Source organism: Plectrocnemia conspersa, unplaced genomic scaffold (assembly GCF_051122295.1).
Source record: "Plectrocnemia conspersa isolate PC_06_02 unplaced genomic scaffold, ASM5112229v1 ptg000006l, whole genome shotgun sequence".
Lineage (NCBI taxonomy): Eukaryota > Metazoa > Arthropoda > Insecta > Trichoptera > Polycentropodidae > Plectrocnemia > Plectrocnemia conspersa.
In genome coordinates this window covers 6,958,376-6,984,396 of record NW_028277170.1, presented here as the reverse complement: position 1 = coordinate 6,984,396, position 26,021 = coordinate 6,958,376, and the positions used below count along the sequence as shown (strand labels likewise).

At 30.8% G+C, this 26,021-nt stretch overlaps 1 long non-coding RNA gene, 1 other non-coding gene and 1 pseudogene across 2 annotated transcripts; 2 read left to right on the top strand and 1 right to left on the bottom strand.

The window, feature by feature from the left end:
- Positions 1-3,825: 3,825 nt before the first annotated feature.
- On the top strand, positions 3,826-3,897 carry TRNAC-GCA (transfer RNA cysteine (anticodon GCA)). The gene has a single exon. It is a non-coding gene; the product is annotated as a tRNA-Cys (tRNA).
- A 7,584-nt stretch (positions 3,898-11,481) lies between these two features.
- On the top strand, positions 11,482-12,016 carry LOC148234130 (uncharacterized; annotated as a pseudogene).
- A 9,718-nt stretch (positions 12,017-21,734) lies between these two features.
- Positions 21,735-24,367, bottom strand: LOC148234129 (uncharacterized). Its single transcript, XR_015809987.1, has 2 exons — positions 23,967-24,367; positions 21,735-23,886 (listed from the first exon to the last, which is right to left on the bottom strand). It is a non-coding gene; the product is annotated as an uncharacterized LOC148234129 (long non-coding RNA).
- Positions 24,368-26,021: the final 1,654 nt, after the last annotated feature.

Genomic DNA, 26,021 nt, shown 5'->3' with positions numbered 1-26,021 from the left:
AGCTTCGTTTACGTTGGATCTTGTGATATTGCCCTTATGATGTTGACCTGTCAACCCTCGAGCTCGTTCTGCATTCCCAATACCAGCATTTGAGTTGCCCGGGGGTGGGTTTGGTACACAAACTTGCAAAAGCATACATATAAAAGCGCATACATGTTTTGCTGCAGTGTGCGCTGTTGGGAAACTGACGACTACCTAGCTAATTCTGTTTTCTTGATAGGTTCGTTTAAGTTGCCTGGGCGTTTTAGTATAATGTTGTAATCACACATATCGTTATGTATCAAGAAATCTTTTTTAAATGTGGTCTTGAGTTTTTATGGCTTATTATCATGGGGGCAATGAACTAGAGAACTAATGAATAAACAGACAGGTTTTCCGGTTAGTCGCCATAATACCATCCCTATAAGTGCAGTGTGCACCTACAGTAAACATTGATACGTACTAGACGGTCGTCATGGTAACTGCAACGATCGGAAAAGGGTTGCAGAAGTTGATCAGAGATAGATTTACGTAAAATATTTAAATTTATTAAAAAGGAACATATTTCACTCAGTTTTCTTTTAAATCCGAAGTAAAAACTCTATAAGATAAACCACAAGCACGGGCAAGATAAACCACATAGTAACTACCACAAAACAAACACAGTTACTTTTACATTACAAGCTCAACTTAACCGTATTAAACGATTGTTTAATTCTTAGAGTCAATCAATTATCTGCATATATAAAATCACATAAAGTATGTTGAATTTCATTATATTAGCAATTATATGAAGTTTTTAATACTAATTTAATTAAATTAATATCATAACAGGTATCCCTAATATATCACGATGGTAAAAAACAATACATTGTATTATTACAATAAATAGAAACATATATAAAAAAACAATACACAAAAAAGTAAAATACAATAAAATATTGAAATAAAATTAAGATAAATTCTACGCATATATTAAAAAAATAGTACACAGTTTAAGATGGCCGAGGTTCGAAAGTTCGAAAACAGAATGCTACTGATAAATTAACAACCTTTATACAAAAGCATATACATAATAATACAGAACATAAATTAGAGGTATGGGGTATGTGCATCAAAATCCCGGGTAACGCAGTTGTTTGTATTAGGAAAACAGCACGAGCTTGAGGGTTTATGCAGTGAGCGTCACGCCTTCCAGATTACATCCAAAAACACACATACGTTTTACTCACACAATCATATTGTAGGAGTTGACAACCAGTTACTGTGATATTATATATATTTTGTGCGAAATAGACCGATATGTTTATTTTAATAACCGGGTGTGACAGACGAAATCATTGAAATGAATAAGCGAGACAACGAATATTCTTACGCGCATGTATCGCTTCTCTCTATACGTCTGTATACGTAAACAACGCATTTACAAAATTATTGCATATGTATCTGTTACTAGCTAACTGTTTTTAGATTTGGTACTCACAATTTTTCATAGTGACTTTTTAAAAATGGAAATGAACTACCAATCTTCTTCTACATCATTAGAACGAGATGCATAAGAAGATTGTTAGAACGAAATCAGAGAAAACTGACTTCCAGCTTAACTGTGATTTTATTTTGAATTTTTATTTTTTAAATGTAAATAATTGTATTTTAAAATATGTAAATTTTCTGTAAATATATTTTCTATGTATGTAAATTTATATCTATTATATATATCATTTGTATCACTATATAATAAAAATATTTTATTAATTTTTGAAATATTTTTAATTGCATTTTTTAAATAATATATCATACATGTAAAAGTTTACGAACTCTTATTAACTCTCCAAACTATGCCGATACGCTGCAGTTTCCCGATAATAACCTTTATTGCAGCGCAGGTAAAAACAAAAAAAAACACACAATCGTATTTTCGTGCGATGTATACGACTTTATTCTTGTGATTGGGCACTAGCACGCGCGAATGCATTGTGTACAACTTGGAAGCTATGACGTTCATTGTATATAGACACCCCTGCTTATCTGTTCTAATACATTATATAAATATATATATATACAAATATACATATATATCATGTATATATACATTATATATAAAATATATACATATATTTGTATATATATTTTTATATAATGTATTGGGAGAACAGATAACTTAAGCTAAAGCTTAATCTATAATATTTATAAATATATTTATTTATAAACACCCTTGCTTATCTGTTATCCTAATACATTATATAAAGATATATATACAAATAAATATATATATTTTTTTTAGTATTTCTATATATATCTTTATATAATGTATTGGGAGAACAGATAAGCAAGGGTGTATATATACAATGAACGTCACAGCTTCCAAGTTGTACACCATGCATTCGCGCGTGACAAGAATATAGTCGTAAACGTCGCACGAAAATACGATTGTGTGTTGCAATAAAGGTTATTATCGAAAAACTGAAGCGTACACTCTTGCTCATCTGTTCTCCTAATACAATGGTACGGAATGCGCAGGTCGTCTAGACTCGCGCAATACATCCCTCATACCCATGGGTCTTTCGATATATATATAATACCTATGTATTAGGAGAACAGATAAGCAAGGACGTCATATATAAATATTATAACTTAAGCTTAAGTTTTCTGTTCTCTTAATACATTATATAAAAATATATATACAAATATATGTATATATTTTATATATAGATAGATCTATATATAATGTATATATATGATATATATATATATATTTATACGTATATTTGTATATATATACATATATTAATATAATGTATTAGGAGAACAGATAAGCAAGGGTGTTTATATACAATGAACGTCACAGCTTCCAAGTTGTACATAATGCTTTCGCGCGTGCTAGAGCCCAGTCACAAAAAAAGTCGTATCATCGCACGGAAATACGATTATGTGTTTTTTTTTTGTTTCTAACTACGCTGCAATAAAGGTTATTACCGGGAAACTGCAGCGTATCGGCATAGTTTGGAGAGTTTAAAAGAGATCGTAAACTTTTACACGTATGATATATTATTTAAAAAATGAAATTAAAAACATTTCAAAAATTAATATTTTAGTGAATGTATGTGTGTACAAATTGGAAGCTGTGACGTTCATTGGTTTGTAGGTTATCATAAAGGCAAAATCAAACGTCACCTCAACAAATATATCAAAACAGTGCACCTTAATGTAATTGATATTTGTACATAATTTTATATATGAATAGATATATTTATTTAATGCTAAATATTTGTTAATGGACACATACTTTAAACCCTTTCGATGCCACCACCACCACCAGTGCTATGGACGTTTACTAACGTCAACCGTTTTTTGAGCGTTTTATGAGACTTAAAAAATAATTGAAGAAAATATATTGGAGAAGAGTAAAAAAATGTAAATATTGGTTTTTATTTTTGTCATTACGCTCGTGTACAAACTTCGTAAATTTATTGTAAATAAATTCACTATATGGCAACACTAAGTAGCAAAGAAAACACGGCTAATTATCAGATAAATATTATGAGTAAATATATTTAATATTTTTTAATGCCCAATTGTAATATTTCGCATATTTATATTATATATTTATTCAAGTAATTATATTATGTTGTTAATATATATATAGCGAAAATATGTTTATGATTTTTAAATATTTTTGTGAACCTAGGATAAAAAGTTTTATATGAATTACACATACATATATATCAAATTACTAATTATGTAATTATATAGATGTTACAATCAATATATTTAACTGATAAAAAAATGCGTTTATATACTTAATTAAAACAAATTGTTTGTACATATTGTACTAGAACCTCAACTGGGGATATAGCTCAGTGGTAGAGCATTCGACTGCAGATCGAGAGGTCCCTGGTTCAAACCCGGGTGTCCCCTTTCTATTTTATTTTTAAAAATATTTTTTTTATAGAAAGTGCATTGCATAAAAACATTAACTACATAATAAACTATTCGTGGTGGACCCGGGCAAGCAAAAGTAGCGATCAAGAATATAGGAACAGCTTGCAGGCTGAATGCTAACAAACTCTTTTCGTTCATGAATCAACCCGTCGCTGTTATGCAAATTTATTTAATAAACTTAAATATTTTAACATATACATAAATCTGTAACAGTTTCACGAAAAACAGTTTTTAAGAAAAGCGGAGTAAATCAATTTAAATACGGTATACTTTTATCTCGATAAAATCTATTTAATTCAAAAGCATAAGTACACAAATTTATATTGTCATATAAACATTTTTTTTACTTTTATGTCGTCATTTATAAATCAAACTGCAGTATTTGTCACTAAGCAAAACGGCAATCAATTGAATTGAAATTGCCCTTAAGTGAATAGTCTGGTGTGGAGTGACGACCACGTTAATAACCCTTTTAATATATATAAATATATACAAAATAGATCAACAGGTGAAACAGAAAAGGCTACAATTCAAATAACTGTCTATAAATGTAATAAAATAAAGTCTGAAAGTTAGTTTTTTGGATTGAAATATAAACTGGCCATTTTGTTATACAGATCTGACGATTTTACCATAGAAAAAGCTTATAATGCTAATCAACCAACAATATTAAACTCTAAATCAGAGTAGCAAAATCTAGAAAACTAAGAGGTGTGCTGTAAAATAATATAATAAACTTATGCCATCCATACCAGTGTAAGAATAACACATAATATATCCATTCAAAAAATATTGTTGTGTAGGAAAATGCATCCATTATAGTTCGAAAACCAACGTAGCACCACACTTATTGCATATGTATGATAATGTAAAATATAAATTAAGTATGGGGTATGTTCAGCAAAATCCCGGGCAACTCAGTGGTTCGTATTAGGGAGACAGCACGAGCTTAGGGGTCAAAGAGGTCATCATTAAGGCAAAATCACACGATGCAACGACGAAAGCAAAGCATACTGTGTGATATCTACATGCACCTATATAATGTATTATATAATGTATAAATTTGTGGGCGTGGGATATTTGAACGCAAACATTGGGAAAACAGCATCAGGCAAGGAGGTAACGGGTTACCACTTTAAATGCATCCCTGCATTTAGTATGTGTGTATATACATGACGCGAAATGAAAATAATGTAATACAAAGAACATGGAATAGTCAACTTGTGTGATTAGATTAAACACATTTATATACAAAAATATTATTTTTATAAATTTTGGTCCATAAATGTTATACACAATTATACACCACATTGCAGTGATTGCATTTGAATAGAAAATATAAACAAGTATATAACAAACGTCTTATTTTAAAAAGGATTTCAGGATTAATTGAATATGTAATTTTGTTTAAGCGGCTAAATTACATAAGGTAACTTAACCCTTTGCACTCGTATTTTTTTTTTGGTTGGGGTAGTGCCAGCTCGTATTTAATTTCAAGTTTTTTTTAAGTTCAATTTTTGGAAGTAAAAATGAAATAAAACATGTTTTGGTTAATCTTTTTACAAATTAAAATTTACACAGCGAAAGATTGATAGTTGTCAGTAAATTAGTGAAAAAACAATAAATTAAATATTAAAAATATATTATAATTTAAATACTTTAATCGAAAAATAACTTTTTTTATTGTACTTTTTTAAATAATTTGTAAAACGTTAACCATGAAACTTAGAAAAGAATAATTTATTGAAATGTGTTGACGAAGAATTGTACTTACTATTCACAAAAAATAAATGACATAGTATTAGGTATACATAGTATAGGAAGGTAAATGTAATGATGTTTTTAGATGATTTTTCGTCCATCGCAATCAAATGCGCGGTAAAACAAATAAATGAATTATTTAAAAAAACAGCTGAGTGATGAAGCGGCAGGGGTTTATAACCATTAAGAAATTGCTAGATGTCATATGAATTCTGAATAATTAAAATATTGACCTGCTTGTATTTTTTTGCACCTATCGTTTATTGTCTTGCGCAATGCGCTTATTATCTTGCGCATCGCGCTCTTTCTATAGCGCTTAGCGCTCATAACATCGATCAACAATTTGCGTTCATACAAAAAAAGAATGGTTACAATATAATAAAATCAAGATTAAAATTACAAAATGCACAAGTTTTTTACTTGTTGTTTTTTTTCTTAGTAAAGCCTTAGTTTTTAGTTTTTTTAATTGTTGTTTTTTCTTGGTGAATAGTTAATATATTCCCATTAACAAGTTTTAGACTTTTTATAAAATCAAATTAAACCTATTATAAAAGATAAAAAATGTACTGTTAGTTAAATAAAACATATAATAACATATAATAAAGTTTTAAAACATAGATAATACGAAAAATTGTTATGCACCTTACAATAAATAAAACACAAACAATATGCACATCAGCACATATGTTTTAAGCAAAAGGATACATTTTGACGATTTAACCAATGATTTTTAAAAGAAAATTTAACACTTTTGACGCTAAGTTGCCGATAATGAGATTCCGAATAAAGTAAAGCGAAGGTCCATATATAAAGGAGAATGTAGATTAGTAAATATGGTTCTAGGACACTAACCGACTGAAAATATATTTCTTGGACAATAACCCCCCGTCAAAACCCCCCTGGACATTGACCCCTCGTGCAAATAACCCCCTGACAATTAACCCACCATGCAAATAACCCCCCTGACAATTAACCCCCGCCACGTATAAAGATAAGTATTTTATATAAGTTGTTAGTATTTATAATAAATGGTCATTATTTTAATAATATAATGTTTAATACGAATAATCAGTATCAATACTAATTATTTGCACAGGGGATTATTTGTACGGGGGGGTTAATGTCCAGGGGAGTTTAGATGGGGGATATATGTCTAGGGGGTATTTGTCCTGCGTGTACGTGCACTTAAGATAGAAATATTTAAAATACGAAAAAGAAGGCCAAATTAAATTAGATATTTTTTTAATATATTCACTGTCTATGGCAGAGGTCAGATTACGGCCAAATCCAGCCCTCTGCTTATTTTCATCCGGCCTGCAAGTAATTGTTAGATTTGACATTTAAAAAAATCAAACTATGTGCTATAATAGAGCGGCCAACCGTCGAGTTAAGGAGCTAGCTAGGTATCACCTTATAAGGTGCTCCAATTGCTTTGGATTTCACTGTTTCGTTATGCAGTTTAAATTTGACAGCATCTTCAGTGCCCACATAACGCCTTTTGTAATAGATTTGTTCGTCTACCAGTTTTTCGGCGAGAACAGTTGCTAAAAGATAAGCACATTGTGTGTAACATCAATAGACAACTAAATAGCAGATTTTTTAACTCAATTCGGTGAATTTAAATTATTTTCGCCTCTTAACGCCATTGCTAAATTCAGGCTTTCGCATGGCTCTTTAAGTCAAAATATTACATGTAGCCTTTGCCAAATAGTTAATATTTTGTATAAGTAAAAGGTTTTGTATAAATAGTAGCAGTATTTATCCGTTTTTAAAGGCTTCTGCAAACAGTAAGTTACTAAGTAAGTTACTGGTTTGCACTAAATTATTTATTCAAGCAGTCAATGCTATGTTTAAGTGACTGAAAAATTAGTTTTGATGAATAGTTTGCATGGAACAACTACAAATGAAAATATTATTAATAAAGTTGAAAAACGTTAACAAAGTACATTTTAAAGTGAATTTCGAATAAAATGTGTAACATCTGATATTAAATAGATTTGAGAATTAGCCTTTGCTGAAGATATCAAGAGATTTCTTAACAGATTGAACTTTGAGCTAAAAAGAAAAACAGTGCTTATATTTAAAATTTACACCACATTTGAATTTTTGAGAGAAATGATAAAGCTCATTTTAATTTTGCTTCCTGGCCCGCTGAGCTTAAAATATTTACAATCTGGTCCTTCACAAAAAAGGTTTGCCGACCCCTGGTCTATGGTATTAGACGAGTAAAATAACCTTGTCTATATTCTTCAGTCATATGTTTTACAGAGAGACTTTCAAAGTGTGTCATGGCGATTTTACAACTTTATATTTAGATTGTCTTGTATAACCGGAATGTCGCAGTCCTTAAGGCGTTGAACTGATATTCAAGAGGCTATCGGTTCAGGTCCCCGCAGCAAACTAAACATTTTAATAATAGGAATGCGCTATTATTAAAATTAGGCCCTAGCTGCTAAGCGACATCTATTGATTGTAAGCTGTAATTATAGTTAACAATATATAATAGATATCCCTAATTTACAAACTGTGTTTTAAATCTTATCCAATTAAATGTGTAAGTGTTGATTATGTTGTGCATAAACGGCTTTTAACTATTGTTTTTCAATGACGCATATTTGGGTCATCCACCAGTAGAGTGTTAAATATGGATAACTTTATATAAGTACAATACAATCCTAAAACTCACTGAAAAAATATGTCTTACAAGACTTTAACCCTTTCACCGCGAATGACTTCTATGGGTGTCATCAAGAAAATCGCCAGTACTCATTAGACATTTAAAGGTGCCGTAAACATTTGAGCCTAATAAGATGGCTTTTTAGTATAATTTAAGGCTGTAAATCACTAGAATTATTTGAACCATAATATTTTTAAAAATATGGCATGAATAGGTGCCCCCACATATTAACAAATTTCGAAATGGCGCTCAAAAATATCAGCTGCGGTGATAATCTAAATGCAATCGGAGCCAGGCTTATCTGCGTTTGTTGCAAAACTTTTGCTGTACAAACAGAACTTGGGAACAGGAGAATATTCTTAGTTTCCAAATCTTTCAAAATTGCAAAATAGAGATGAAGATTTGTTTAATTATTGTCAACACTTAACGGCGCTTCATTCGGACCTAAACCAAAGATTTGAAGACATTCTTCACTTGGATATTCCCGACTACGTGCTTAACCCTTTTGCAAGTAGTCAATCTTAGAGCACAAATACAGATGAATACATACTAATACAGGAGCAACTAATTGAATTATTCACAAATGAGGATCTAAAACCAAAGTTTAAACAACGTTTTGGTTACAAAAACAGATCCCAATTTTATATTCAGCATTATGGATTATTGTACAGAAGCTGTTGATTGCTTTTCCGTCTTCCTATTTGGTAGAACGTGGATTCAGTGCCGTTGTGAGCCTCATCACGAAAAAAGAAACCGACTAGAAATTAGTACTCGTGGGTATTTGCGGTTGCTACTCGCAAACATTGAGCAGGACAAAGTTAAATTTGTAATTTTTCTATTAAGCATTTATGTAGTTTTTCATCCAGGGTCCGTGGGCAAGTTATGAGTATGAAAAGGGATCCGTGGGCCAAAAGAGTTTGGGTACCACTGACCTAGATAGAAGGCCGGACAACAGCGCGCCTGACGTCATTGGGCGCAGGGATACTTGGCGCGTCAAACGTACTTAGAGAATCTACGCGCTTGTACGATTTCGGTATTTTTAATGGCCTTTTCAGGATGAAAAATAATTCTTAAATTTAATAAAATCACGCGCCGAGTATCCCTGCGCCCTATGACGTCACGCGCGCTGCTGTCCGGCCTTCTATCTGGGTGGTGTTGGTAGTACCAACATCACATAGATAGAAGGCCTGGTACTAGACGGTCGTCATGGCAACTGCAACGGCCGGAAAGGGATTGCAGAAGTTGATCAGCTGGCCATTTTGTTATCCAGATCTGACGATTTTCCCATAATATTTTAATCAATATCAGAGTACCAAAATCTGGGAAATTAAGAGGTGTGCTGTCAAAATATACATAATAAACTAATGACATACCAGCAAATTATAATCTACATATACATATGTTTATGTAGATGTGTGAGAATTACACATAATGAATCCATCTAAAAATTCTTGTTGTGTAGTAAAATGCAACCATTATAGTTCGAAACCCAACGTAGCACCACAAGATGTACACTTGTTGCATATGTATGATAATGCAAAATATAAATAAGGTATGGGTTATGTGTTGCAAAATCCCGGGCAACTCAGTGGTTCGTATTAGGAAGACAGCATGAGCTTAGGGGTTGAGAGGTCATCATTAAGGTAAAATCACACGATGCAACGACAGCAAAGCATACCGTGTGATATCTACCTGTACCTATATAATGCATTGCAGAATGTATAAATTTGGGGGCGTGGACTGTTCAGCCAATGGAAAATTGATAGTTGAACGCAAACATTGGGAAAACAGAATCAGACAAGGAAATAACGGGTTACCACTGTAAATGCATCCTTGCATTTAGTATGTGCGTATATACATGACGTGAAATGAAAGTAATGTGATACATAGGATAAGTGTACATAAAGTACTTACACTACATATAAAAAATCAACGTAATCATTTGATTTGTTAAATTAACAACTTTCTTAAAATTTATTGTTCGCTAAAAATCGTAAAAAAAAACTATTATATTATGATATTATAGGCATCGCATTTGTGTAGAAAAAATAAAACGGGTATAACAAACGTCTTGTTTTAAGAAAGATTATAGGATTAACGGTTTGTCGCGATTAATACAGAAAGCTCTTCAGCTAAGTATATTTATACTTGAATATGTAATTTTGCAATTAGCCGTAATATTGTTTAAGCGGCTAAATTACATCAGGTAAATTAAATGCCTTAAGAGTGTGAACGCTGATGAGTAACATAAGGATGAATGCAAATTATGCAAATTTATTCAATATACTTGAGAAGAAAATATTATAAATCTGTAACAACGTATTTCTAATTAAACGTAAAAAAATAGTTTTCAAGAAAACCGAGTAAATCAATTCAAATATGTACTGTATACTTGTGTATTTATAGAAAATCCAGTTAATCTAAATGCACATTAATACACAATTTTATATACAAGAAGGACATAATTTGATACTTTATTCTTGGTGTTCCCAGGTAAACAAAATTTCGTTCAGGAGTATAGGAACAGCTTGCGGGTTGAATGCCAACAAATGCAACTCACGAAAAACTATCAAAAGCACAACAAAATTGTATTATATAAACAAACCAAATTCTCACTTTAATGGAAAAATATATATATACGCATCAGTGGCGTGCGGTCCATACATGCCATAGATGCAGCACATACCTTGGAAATGTAATACGATTCTAAAAATGAAATATTTTTATCATTTATTCATTTTTTTAATTTACGTAATTATGAAACGCAAACGCTCAGAAAATCGGTTACACAACCTCTTCCATAGAACGGCATATGCCGACTGAAGAACGGGCGGGCGTAGTCGATACGCGTGCACCGTGCTCGTCGCGAGTGGAATTTGTCGCGCATGCGCACTAAAACTGTAGCATGTACACGTCATCGTATTTACGATCGCTCGCCATCAACCGTTGATGCGGTTAACATTTTTAAGCTGTTTATTTATTCGGCAATTTTTAAAATCTTTTTCAATTAAATATTGACTGTCTGAATTATTATTTTTTATTTATTTTTAGTGTACCCAAATGAAATATTTGATTCATTATTTACGACATAAAGATATTAGTTATTTGGCATAACCCCTAATATGGACAAACACCAAAGCAATAAATATGGTCTCAACCGCGTTGCTAATCTGGAAAATAATTGCAATTGCCTAATTATATCTTTATGAAAAGAAGTTTTAGTAGTCTATCGTTTAATGAAAAGGATATTATTATTAGTCCAACACCCACATCCCATTTGAACATCTAATCTAAAACTAAAACATTCAAAAGACATTTCAATAGTGAAGTATATGAAAAAAATTAAGTGGATGTGCTCATTTGGAAAAATTATTTTGTTGGCCATGTTTATTATTTTCTCAAGAACTGAATGTCTGGAATAAATGTGGATATAACGATATAAGCAATTTAAGTCAAGCTCGTAAAAGGCACGAATGCACTCAACCTCACATATGCGCTACTAAACAATAAAAAAGATTTGGTAAAGAAAATCGTATCGGAGATTTTTTCAGTGCTCAATTTAAGGAAAATGTTGAATTATATAATAAGGAAGCTACTGCGAATAGATATATTATTTCCAAATTAACTGACGTGATTTGCTTTTTATCTAAGCAATAACTTTCGTTTCGAGGACATTCTGAAAATAATAATACCGTAAATGGAGGCAATTATGTTGAATTATTGTATTTTCTAAGCGAATCAAACCATCACCACCTAGATAGAAGACCGGACAGCAGCGCGCTCAACGTACTAATACTACTAATAATTTTCAAAATAATACTGTATTTTAAAAATCTTTCGGAAATGGAAAACGAATTTTAAAGCAATAATGCGTGGAGATTACTATAAAAAATACTGTAAAATTTACAGTATTTTTTAGTCGCCTCAGTATTTCTAGATATTATATTTTGAATGATAAAAATAGACAAAATGTTGTAGTTTTTAAAAAAAATATTAAAAATAATCACTAAAATCGGATAATAAAATGTTTTGCAATCAAATAATTAAACTTATATAACAGCTTAACAAGCATTACAAATTTTTGAAACATTGCTCAATGAAAAGATTAAATCTCTTAAAAAGATTTACCAAATTCCAATTGACAATTATACATTAATTCCAGTGAAAGACAAAAATGTAATTTCTTATTACAAAACCCGACACTTTGGAAATATGAAAATACTGTTATTCCCTAATGATATTTGAAATTAAAACCATATTTGGACATACTCAAATATTTAGGAATTTAATAAAACAGTTTTAAAAAAAAAATTTAATTTTTCATAAAATTCATTATATTAAAAGGTTATCCTAAAATTTGAAACTTTAAATACTTGTACAAGATTTAAAATTGGTAGAAATAGTCTTAGCATGAACGTGTCTAAAGCTGATGTTGAACGTTCGTTCAGGTCGTTGAATCGCATTATACACATATGAGAAATTTGATTTCCTATGCTGTACTAAATGCCCTTGCTGCACTATCAATCCACTAAGTGTAAAAAATAAATCAAATTGAAAATTATATTAAATTGTAAACTTTTATATAAAACGATTAATACAACATAATAATTAATTTTGCAAAAATACTTTCATATACATTGAATGATAATAAATATTCGCATCGATCCATACTATATAAAACATAATTCCCGTTATAAAAATAAAAACATACAGAAAGTATATTTGAAAATATAATGAATGTTCGAGTTAAAATCATAAAAATATATATAATATTTTAATAAATGCCAAAGTTAACATTTATAAAGTTGTTTCGCCAAACTAAAGAGTTCTTTCAAATGAAAATTCAATGCCTATTTGCATTATAATAATCACTATTATTAAAACATTAGTAAAAATGAATGATAAATATTTAATAATAACCAAATTCGATCACCAAGACATAAAATAAATTAAAAAACAATTGTGTATATATGGGATTAGAACCCAGGATATACGCGCACCACTCGTCAGGTGCTCGGGAGCAAAATAACTATAATGCTATATATGATCCCCTTATTTATGAATGCACTCAGGTCGGTACGGTGGGGTAGCGGACTGGGGCATCGAGCCATATGAATTGCAGACGTCCAGACGCTCGTGTTATATTCTCGATGTAGGATCATCCCGATCCTGCTCGGCCGACCTTTTTTTTTTTTAATTGTTATTTTTTTTATATAAAACGATTAATGCAACATGATAATTAATTTTGCAAAAATACTTTTATATTCTATTCATATTACTGGTTTATAACGATTGTGTTTTATTTATTAATTACTGTCTAGACGAGACTTGGCTATACTCTTAAATTCCTTTTAATGAGCACAATAATATTGAAATACGATCTCGGGGATAATCTCGAACTCTCCACCCAATGTAAAAATACAGGAAAGTATTTTTAATTTAAACATTGGTTTGAAACTATGCTATTTTTCTCGTCCTTAATTAAATTTAAATTATTAAAAGACCGAAAAAGAGAAATAAATATTACGTAAAAAAGTAAAGAGGTAAACAAATTTATATAAAAGAAATAATAATAAAAAAATAAATAAAGTCACGATCACTTTAAACTTATAGCTGTTATTTTGTACATACTTAAAAATTATTTGGATGAAATAATATTTAAATTGTAAAAATTAATGATAAATATTAAATAATCACTAATTTCGAACTCTAAGACATAATTAAAATTAAAAAAACAATTGTGTATACATGGGATTTGAGCCCAGGTTTTTCAGGAATCATCGATTCATTACATTAAAAGGTTCGTTCAGGTCGTTGAATCGCATTAAACACATATGAGAAATTTGATTTCCTATAATGTACTTTCTACACTATCAATCCGCATAGTGTATAAAATAAATCAAATTGAAAATTATATTAAAAAAATATTAAATTGTAAATGCTTATATAAAACGATTAATACAACATAATAATTAATTTTGCAAAAATACTTTTACGTACATTGAATTGTAATTATTACGAATATTACGATTTTCGCGATAAATAAATGTTCGCATCGATCCATACTATATAAAACATAATTCCCGTTATAAAAATAAAAACATACAGAAAGTATATTTGAAAATATAATGAATGTTCGAGTTAAAATAATAAAAATATATATAATATTTTAATAAATGCCAAAGTTAACATTAATAAAGTTGTTTCGCCAAACTAAAGAGTTCTTTCAAATGAAAATACAATGCCTATTTGCATTATAATAATCACTATTATTAAAACATTAGTAAAAATGAATGATAAATATTTAATAATCACTAAATTCGATCACCAAGACATAAAATAAATTAAAAAACAATTGTGTATATATGGGATTAGAACCCAGGCTATACGTGCACCACTCGTCAGGTGCTCGGGAGCAAAATTACTATAACGCAATATATGATTCTCTTATTTGGCAAGACTTTCAGGTCGGTACGGTGGGGTAGCGGACTGGGGCATCGAGCCATATGAATTGCAGACGTCCAGACGCTCGTGTTATATTCTCGATGTAGGATCATCCCGATCCTGCTCGGCCGACCTTTTTTTTTTTTAATTGTTATTTTTTTTATATAAAACGATTAATGCAACATGATAATTAATTTTGCAAAAATACTTTTATATTCTATTCATATTACTGGTTTATACCGATTGTGTTTTATTTATTAATTACCGTCTAGACGGGACTTGGCTATACTCTTTAAATACTTTTAATGAGCACAATAATAATTAAATACGATCTCAGGGATAATCTCGAACTCTTCACCCAATGTAAAAATACAGAAAAATATTTTTAATTTAAGCATTGGTTTGAAACTATGCTATTTTTCTCGTCCTTTAATAAATTTAAATTACTAATACACTCACTTAAGTTGCCCGGGATAGAATTGAGCTCGTCCCTCACGCTACTGATGATTGACAATGAAAAATGCATAACACGGTAATTCTTATTTGCACATAACCGCATATACTACGTATTTGCATCTATCCTTTTGTTTTAATATAATACATTAATATATAACTCGTCTCTCATAACACTTACACTTGCAATATTAATTGTTACTAATTCAATCTTTGGATACACTGTCATTTTTCCAAATTATAGTTATTACAAGTTCTTAACATAGTTTTCATTGTTATAGTTCAAAATAATTTGTTTATAAATATAACTTTTCTCCATTTTGGTTATAAAACATGAATTTTATTTGACATATGACAGCTTTCTCTCGAACCACTTTAAGTCAATCATTGCCATATTTATACTTACAAAATAATATTTGAATACATATCTTTTTTGCAGCTCAGCTGATCTCTTTTAAATTTGGTTGTCATAGGTTTAATTAAAACTAAACCTATAAATAAACCTAAATAATGTGTTCACTTTTCCAGATCAAAACAACAATTAGATTGAAAGAGTGATTCGAGAGAAAGCTGTCATATGTCAAATAAAATTATTGTTTTATAACCGAAATAGTTTCTCCATTTCGTTTATAAAACATATGTCAACCTAATTTAAAAGAGATCAGCTGAGCTGCAAAAACGATATGTATTCAAACATTAATTTGTATGTATAAATATAGCAATGATTGACTTAATGTGTTCACTTTTCCAGATCAAAACAACTATTAGATTGAATGAGTGATTCGATACTTTGTTTTAATTATATTTTTTTTATTGACCTATTTTTAAAAAATGTGCTAATAATTTTCAAAACTAGTAATAAAAATCATAAATAAAACAATGATTTTATTAAATTTAAGATTTATTTTTCATCCTAAAAAGGCCATTAAAAATATCGAAATCGTCGTTAGTACGTTTGACGCGCCGAGTATCCCTGCGCCCAATGACGTCACGCGCGTTGCTGTGCGGCCTTCTATCTAGGTGGTGTTGATCAAACACATTATTAAAAAAGTGAGAATAGATTGGCAGCTTTTAGACAAATTAAAGAAAGACAATATATTATATGATGCGGTTATTGCTGAGTTTTGTAAGAAGAAGCTACGAATATAATTAATTTTTAAAATATAAATACATAATATGTTTATAAAATAAAGAAAATTAATTTAAAAATATAGTTTTTATTCTCCCCCCCTCCCCTAATGGCAATGAAGGTTTTTAATATGTAATTATGAATAATCGTAAATATATTAACTTTATTTCCAATTATTTATAAATAGCAAACGTATATTTTACTGTTCTAACAAAGAAAACAATAGTAGTCATATAATTATGGTGATTTTTTTCTTACATAGAAATAAAAATAATTTCATATAGGAATGATATATTTCATACGGGGCATATATATTGTACAAACGACGGGCCAACGACAATTAATAAATAACAGCGAGTATTGGGAACACAGAACACCAGACAGGTGTTCTGTGTTTCAGGTGTTCTGTGACCAAATAACACATAATGAATCCATCCATAAATTCTTGTTGTGTAGTAAAATGCAACCATTATAGTTCGAAACCCAACGTAGCACCACAAGATGTACACTTGTTGCATATGTATGATAATGCAAAATATAAATAAGGTATGGGTTATGTGTTGCAAAATCCCGGGCAACTCAGTGGTTCGTATTAGGAAGACAGCGTGAGCTTAGGGGTTGAGAGGTCATCATTAAGGCAAAATCACACGATGCAACGACAGCAAAGCATACCGTGTGATATCTACCTGTACCTATATAATGCATTGCAGAATGTATAAATTTGTGGGCGTGGACTGTTCAGCCAATGGAAAATTGATAGTTGAACGCAAACATTGGGAAAACAGAATCGGGCAAGGAGGTAACGGGTTACCACTGTAAATGCATCCTTGCATTTAGTATGTGCGTATATACATGACGCGAAATGAAAATAATGTGATACATTGAACATGGAATGGTCAACTTATGAATCGCGAATCAAAATTTTATATTTAATCGGTACTTAGATTAACCCTTTGCGCTCGTAAGTCGACTATGTGTCGACATCGTATTTCAAGCGTTGTACTCGAACGTCGACAATATGTCGACAAAACTTTGAATGCATTTATTGGCTTTGTGTTCAAGCAAATTTTGAAAATTTAAATTTATTAATAGTAAAAAGACTTCTGTTAAACACATTTCAGTAATATTGAATTTTTAACTTATGCAAATAACTCAATAATCTTAAATTTACAAGTGTAAGTTTATTGTAAAAATTTTCATCGGAACATGGTCAAAGCGCGCGCTGTTAGGACGGCATCGCGCTAGACTTGACAGATTTAGGTTGTCAATTAATGCTTTAAAACTGATTTTTTCCTTCTAAGGGCATCTATATTTTTATGATATGGGATGAAACGGGATCATATGCTCTAATTGTGCATAATTATTACTTTATATTGTGTGTCTGTTATGAAATAAAAATAAAATTTTTAAGACGGAAAAAAGAGCGAGATGCCGTTATGCTAGCAGAGCTCGCTTACTCGCTCGCACTAGTAAAATGAGCGATTGACAACTATCGACCTGGGTACTCAACTCAAACGATAATATTAGTCTCGACACATTTAATATATTTTCGAGCTAGTAAATAGCTAAATTATGTAAAACAGAATTAGTAATCTGTGTTTTAATTATTTATAAATACATATATTGATTTTCTTTTAAAAATTATCCATATAATTACGAATGACGATATAATATTGAATTTTTAAGGACGTGACGATGAATTCGATATTAACCGTGATATTATTACTGTGACAGTAATAGTATGCGTTTATGCTAAGACTATTTTTACCAATTTTAAATCTGGTACAAGTATTTAAAGTTTCAAGTTTTAGGATAATCTTTTAATGTAATAATTTTTTATGATCAATTTATTTATATTTTTAAGAACTGTTTTAATAAATTCAAAACTTAAAAATTCAAAAATAAAGCCACGAGGCCAAACTACGCTGGTTCGCTCTAGGTGTAAAAACGCCTGCCAATCCAAAACAGATCCCCACAAAAAAACAATGTAATATTTATCATTTCTGCCTCAAATGGGCAAATACATACGAAAAACTTGTAGAATATTTGTCTAAATATAAAATTTGATCATTTTCACAAAATATAATAAAACTTTACCAGCCCCACCTATTTTTTTTTATGTACGAAAAAATTGGGTGGGGCCTGGCCCCAATTGCATTTATATTATCACCACAGCTGATATTTTTGAGCGCCATTTCGAAATTTGTTAATATGTGGGGGCACCTATTCATGTCATATTTTTAAAAATATTATGGTTCAAATAATTGATTTACAGCCTTAAATTATACTAAAAAGCCATTTTATTAGGCTCAAATGCTTACCGCACCTTTAAATGTCTAATGAGTACTGGCGATTTTCTTGATGACACCTATAGAAGTCATCCGCGGTGAAAGGGTTAAAAGTCTTGTAAAACATATTTTTTTCAGTGAGTTTTAGGATTGTATTACACTTATATAAATTTATCCATATTTAACACTCTAAAGGTGGATGACTCAAATATGCGTCATTGAAAAACTATTGGTAAAAGTCGTTTATGCACAACATAATCAACACTTACACGTTTAATTGGATAAGATTTAAAACACAGTTTGTAAATTAGTGATATCTATTATATATTGTTAACTATAATTACAGCTTACAATCAATAGATGTCGCTTAGCAGTTAGGGCTTAATTTTAATAATAGCGCATTCTTAATATTAAAATGTTTAGTTTGCTGCGGGACCTGAACCGATAGTCTCTAGGATATCAATTCAACGCCTTAAGGACTACGACATTCCGGTTATACAAGACAATCTAAATATAAAGTTGTAAAATCGCCATGACGCGTTTTGAATGTCTCTCCGTAAAACATATGACTGAAGAATATAGACAAGGTTATTTTGCTCGTGTAACACCATAGACCAGGGGTCGGCAAACCTTTTTTGTGAAGGACCAGATTGTAAATATTTTAAGCTCAGCGGGCCAGGAAGCAAAATTAAAATGAGCTTTATCATTTCTCTCAAATATTCAAATGTATTGCAAAAGGCGTTACGTGGGCACTGAAGATGCTGTCAAATTTAAAGTGCATAACGTCACGGTGAAATACAAAGCAATAGGAGCACCTTATAAGGTGATACCTAGCTAGCTCCTTAACTCGACGGTTGGCCGCTCTATTATAGCACATACTTTGATTTTTTTATATGTCAAATCTAACAATTACTTGCAGCCCGGATTAAAATAAGCAGAGGGCTGGATTTGGCCGTAATTTTCTGACCTCTGCCATGGACAGTGAATATATTAAAAAATATCTAATTTAATTGGGCCTTCTTTTTCGTATTTTAAATATTCCTATCCTAAGTGCATGTAAACGCAGGACAAATACCCCCTGGATAGATATATCTCCCATCAAAACTCCCCTGGACATTAACCCCCTGTACAAATAATCCCCTGTGCAAATAACCCCCTGACAAATAGCCCCCTGAAAATTAACTCCCCGTGTAAATAACCCCCCTGACGATTAACCCCCGCCACGTATAGAGATAAGTATTTTATATAAGTTGTTATTATTTATAATAAATGGTCATTATTTTAATAAAATAATGTTTAATACGAATAATCAGTATCAATACTAATTTATTTCATTCAGCAAAATACAGAATTTTTAAAATATCAATAAAACTAACACATTTACGAAGAAAATATACGTATTGTATATTTTGTACCGGTGACCGGTGCGAGCAAAATTGTTATAAAGAGTATTAAAAAAAAAAAAAAAATATTATTAGGCTAGATACATATGTATGTATAATACAGCTAAACTTTGGTAATGGCGTCAGTATATGTTTTATTAAGTATAATAGAGCGTCACAAGACGTGTTAAGTAATATCTGTATTATCTTTATACGTGGCGGGGGTTAATTGTCAGGGGGATTATTTGCATGGTGGGTTAATTGTCAGGGGTTATTTGCACGGGGGGTCAATGTCCAGGGGGGTTTTGACGGGGGGTTATTGTCCAAGGGGTATATTTCCAGGCGGTTAGTGTCCTAGAACCATATTTCCTAATCTAGGTTCTCCTTTATATATGGACCTTCGCTTTACTTTATTTGGAATCCCATTATCGGCAACTTAGCGTCAAAAGTGTTAAATTTTGCTTTTAAAAATCATTGGTTATATCGTCAAAATGTATCCTTTTGCTTAAAACATATGTGCTGATGTGCATATTGTTTGTGTTTTATTTATTGTAAGGTGCATAACAATTTTTCGTATTAAATGTGTTTTTAAACGTTATTATATGTTGATATATGTTTTATTTAACTAACAGTATATTTTTTTATTTTTTATAATACGTTTATTGTAATCTGATTTTCTAAAAAGTCTAAAACTTGTTAATGGGAATATATTAACTATTTACCAAGAAAAAACAACAATTAAAAAAACTAAAAACTAAGGTTTTACCAAGAAAAAAAAACTACAAGTAAAAAACTTGTGCTCTTTGTAATTTTAATCTTGATAAAATTTTATTGTAACCATTATTTTTTTGTATGAACGCAAATTGTTGATCGATGTTATGAGCGCTAAACGCTATAGATCGAGCGCGATGCGCAAGATAATAAGCGCATTGCGCAAGATAATAAACGATGGGTGCAAAAAAAAATACAAACAGTCCAATATTTTAATTATTTAGAATTCATATGACATCTAGCTATTTACAAATTTCTTAATGGTTATAAACCCCTGCCGCTACATCACTCAGCTGTTTTTTTAAATAATTCATTTATTTGTTTTACCGCGCATTTGATTGCGATGGACGAAAAATCATCTAAAAACATCATTACATTTACCTTCCTATACTATGTATACCTAATACTATGTCATTTATTTTTTGTGAATAGTAAGTACAATTCTTCGTGAACACATTTTAATAAATTATTCTTTTCTAAGTTTCATGGTTAACGTTTAACAAATTATTTAAAAAAGTACAATAAAAAAAGTTATTTTCCGATTAAAGTATTTAAATTATAATATATTTTAAATATTTAATTAATTTTTTTTTAATTAAAATACTGACAAACTATCAATCTTTCGCTGTATTAATTTTAATTTGTAAAAAGATTAATCAAAACATGTTTTATTTCATTTTTACTTCCAAAAATTGAACATAAAAAAAGTCTCGAAATTAAATACGAGCTGGCGCTACCCCAACCAAAAAAAAAATACGAGTGCAAAGGGTTAAACACATTTATATACAAAACTATTATTTCTATCAATTTTGGTCCATAAATGTTACATATTAGGCGTTAAAAATACTAAAAAATATCCGTAATCGCATAAATATTATTATTTGCTTAGCTCTAAATTGTATGAATAGCAGTGGCGTACGGTGGGTGTTAATATTGGGTGTGCTATAAAAAATAAAAAAAAACGTACATTTTTTCATTTTTATTAGCCGAGGTTTTGACATGCCTAAACTGCCTTACAGCTTTTTCCCATATATAAATAAATAAATAAACATCAAACCTAATCTAAAATATTATTATATAAAAATATCAAATTTCCAATAAACATAAACTTATAATTATTTATATATAAAATCTAATCTTCTTTCTTTAATCATAAATTTTTCTATCACGCTATCATAAAAAGTGCTCTTCTTTTTAATATCCATAAGGCTCCCTTTTTCTATTGAAATCAAGCTAAGGCCACATAGCCTTTCTTGGCCTTGGGTACTTCGATAACAATTATTAATTCGTTTCAGAGCAGAAAATGAACGTTCTGCTGAAGCAGTACTGCTTGGAAGAGTTAATATTAGTTTGCCTAATTTATCTATTTCCTGAAAACCTGACTCAAGATTATTTGTGTTCATAAATTGTACAAGCTCATGAACAGATTTCTCTGCAAATTCAGGCAAATGATAAAGAACAGCAAGCTCATTTTTTAAACTTATATAATCAAATAATGCTCCATAAAATTGTTGCAGTTTGGTAAGTAATTCATTTGAAAATTTTTCTTTATATTGCTCATATTTTTCTTTCTCCAGAAGGTGAAAATATTCCAATTTGGACATTGAAGAAAAACGGTTTTCAATTTGCTTACATATATTATCAACTATTGTATTAAATAGTTGGCTAAACGCATGCTTTTCTTCAACAAGCAAATCATTACTCAGTCTTGGATAATTTTCTTCCGTTACATAAGAATCCCATAATGTTTCATAATTATTTTCCTGTTCATGTCTGAGTTGTTGCAAAATTTCGGTAACTTTCTTACAGCAATATAATATGTCAAAAGATTTGGATTGTAAAATGTAGGTGTAACAGAAGGAAGTCTTCTACCTACAAAATCTTGTAAAGCATTTATTCGTTTGGAAGATTTCGAAAAGAATGCAGACAATCCATTTAAAGTTTGAAAGAATGATTTGCACACTTTTATATTGGAAAGACCATGTTGTAATGTTAAATTCAACATATGAGCATAGCAGCGTGTAAAAATGACCAATGGATAAACTTCGAGTACTTTGGCTTGCAAACCATGAATATGCCCACTCATTACACTCGCCCCATCATAAGTCTATCCAACTAATTTTTCTTGAATTTGAAATTCTTCAATTATATTTACAACGTGGCAAAATAAGCCATCGGCTGTTTTATCAGAGCTAACGTCTGTAAAGCCAATAAACCGCTCGTAAACTTTACCTTCATAAACAAAACGCAAAACTGTCGAGAGCTGTGAGTTCGTCATTATATCTGAAGTTTCGTCAAGAATAATAGCGACAAAATTTGCTGAATTTACTTCTTCCGTAATATGATCTTTAATAACATCACCAATTGCTTCAATTATGTCATTCTGTATGGTTGGGGAAGTACCACGAAACACCGTTGCAGTATTTAAATGAGTATCCAAAACAGAATCGTATTCTCGAAGTGCATTTAAAAATTCAAGGTAATTTCCTTTGTTTAGTGAATTACAGGATTCATCGTGGCCTCGAAAAGGTTGTTCTTGTTTTCCTAGATATACTACTGCGTCAATCACTCCTTTTAATATTTCTCTATTTTTATGAACTTGTTCATTATGTTGACTTATATTAGCTTTACGTTGAGCGTCAATCATGACTTCAATTCGTTGTTTTCCAAACATTTTGAGAGAAAAAAATGATTGAACATGTGACTGCGCTCTTTTGTGTTTTTTCAGTGCCATTATCAGATGACTAAGGTCAGCAAATCCACTTTTACTCCACACGCTTCTTTATTTGGAAAACAATATACATGGCCAACAGAACAATCTAGATCGAAGTTCGCAGCCTGTTAACCACTCAGTTCGTTCATATGATGAAAATGAAAAATGTCTTGTATGTTCACATTTATTGTCTTTATGCTTCATAAATAAATTGGGAAGAGGTGGACGTGGTTTGAAAATTTTGATTATCTTCAATTTAATTTCATAACTTCTTTTTGATAATGGATTATTCAGAATATCTTCAACAGTATTCTTCATCATTATTGGGGTAAATAAAAAAATATAATCTAGAATAGAAAATTAAATATTGATTATATGTAAATAAGATAATAAACTATTTTACGCCAAAATATAAAAAATGAGTGACCTGTTATTGTGATATAATGTAATAAAAAAGCAGCGACGGACGCAAGAGTTTTTGAAGTACGCGCACCAAATTCGAGACCAATTTTACTACTGAGCGCTGCCAGCCGACAGATCGACTTCAACCGTTAAATCTCGGAACAATTAACTTTAGTCAGCGGCCGCGCGCAAGGTCGGCGCGTTATATGTGTTGTTCCAAAACGATCGCTCGCGCGAAAACGTTCAGAGCGAATAACAAATACCAATGCATACTATACACTGCATATTAAAATTTTATAATTTTGCATACTACTGTATGCAAAATGATGTCGCTTTACGCCCTAAATTTTCTAAATTTCTAAATTTCTATTTTAGATGGTTTTGCGGGTGTGCGCCGCACACCTAGCACACCCTGAATATACGCCCCTGATGAATAGATACTATTTGATAAATTATATTATAAGATATAATTTAAGAATTAGATATAATGTGGCATATAGAGCCTAATTCTAATAAGAAACTTCTACGTGACCCAAATAATTTGCTGTTAAAATTAACACAAATTGTATAAGCCAAGCTAAAATATTTATATATCTACATCCCTAAGATGAATTTATCTGCTGCATAAATTCGATATCCAGCGAAACAGAATTTTTAAAAGACACGGTAATCTTATCAAATGAAAATTATATGCTAGATATACATACATATAGATGTATGATAATTATACAATTGTAGTTGCGTTGGCAAATGGAAATATCAATCCGTGTCATAAATATAGTAAACTGCATCAATAATATTATTTGCTCAATTAATTAACCAGAGATAAGCGTTTAGATCAGTGATTCCCAAACTTTTTTGGCCACGACAAGTAAAAGAAATCAAGAATTTTCGCGACACACCTGTTTACACCAATGTATAAATTTCTAAGAAATGACGAAAAAATTGAATCAGAAATCAAATTTATTTTTCAAAATAACTCTTATTATCAATATAAACTAATTTTTAAAACACAGAAAGATATTCTTTATCAATGAGTTGGATGTGTTTGCTTTCGTGAGCAAATCAGTTCGAATCGTGGTTCAAAATTTGATAAGCATGTATGCATTTCATCATCGATTCTCAGTAGCCTTTCTCTTTTTTTTGACAGAATTTCAGTCAATGCTGAAAATGCGAACTCGCATAGCCAAGACGAAGAAACTGGTAAAAGGATTTTAACTGCTCTTAAGCTTATCAAAGGATGTGATTTCTGTGAGGAAAGCCAAAATTCATCTAACTTCAGTTCGTTAAATTTCGATTTCAAAAAAATATCGTTGCGCGAATTAATCAGCTGCTCCTCCTCAGCGTTTGTTAAATTGGTTGCTTTATTGTTTGCGAATGGATTTATTATCCACTCATATTCATCGAGCGAGAGTGATGGAGAGCTTTTTGCAGTTCAGTGAGAGAAGCGAGAATTTGTGGGACAATTTTAAGCTTTGATTGGGATTCGTTGACGGTTGGAAAGCAATCGAAATCCCGTTTCAAGATCTTGGCCTTCCACATTGCTAGTTTTATATCAAACGATTTTAATTTTAATGTTGTTGTGATGATATTCTTGACTGGTCCTTGCAGACAAATCCGAAAAAAAATTGAACTTTCAACCACCAAATCACGTCATGGATATCAAATTCAAATCGGTGTTCTGCAACCTCAAGAAACGAAATAACTTATAACTCTGAGATGCACAAGCCGTTTCATAACTTTTCTTTTCGACAGCCATCGAATTTCCGTATGGAAGAGCAAACATTTGTATTCGGAATCCATCGCATCGCATTGTTGACTGAAAATTCGGGACTGAAGTGGTCGAGACTTGATATAATTAACAACCTGGACGACTTGATTCAAAACAATTTGAAGATCTTGAGGCAAGGACTTTGATACGAGCGCTTCTCTATGAATCATACAGTGAACACCAATTATATTCGAATTTTTTTGACGTGCCAGAGTTACAAATCCTCTTCTTTTTCCCAACATTGATGGGCATCCATCGGTACAGATACTCACGCAGTTATTCCAATTTAATTTGAACAGCTCTACGTTT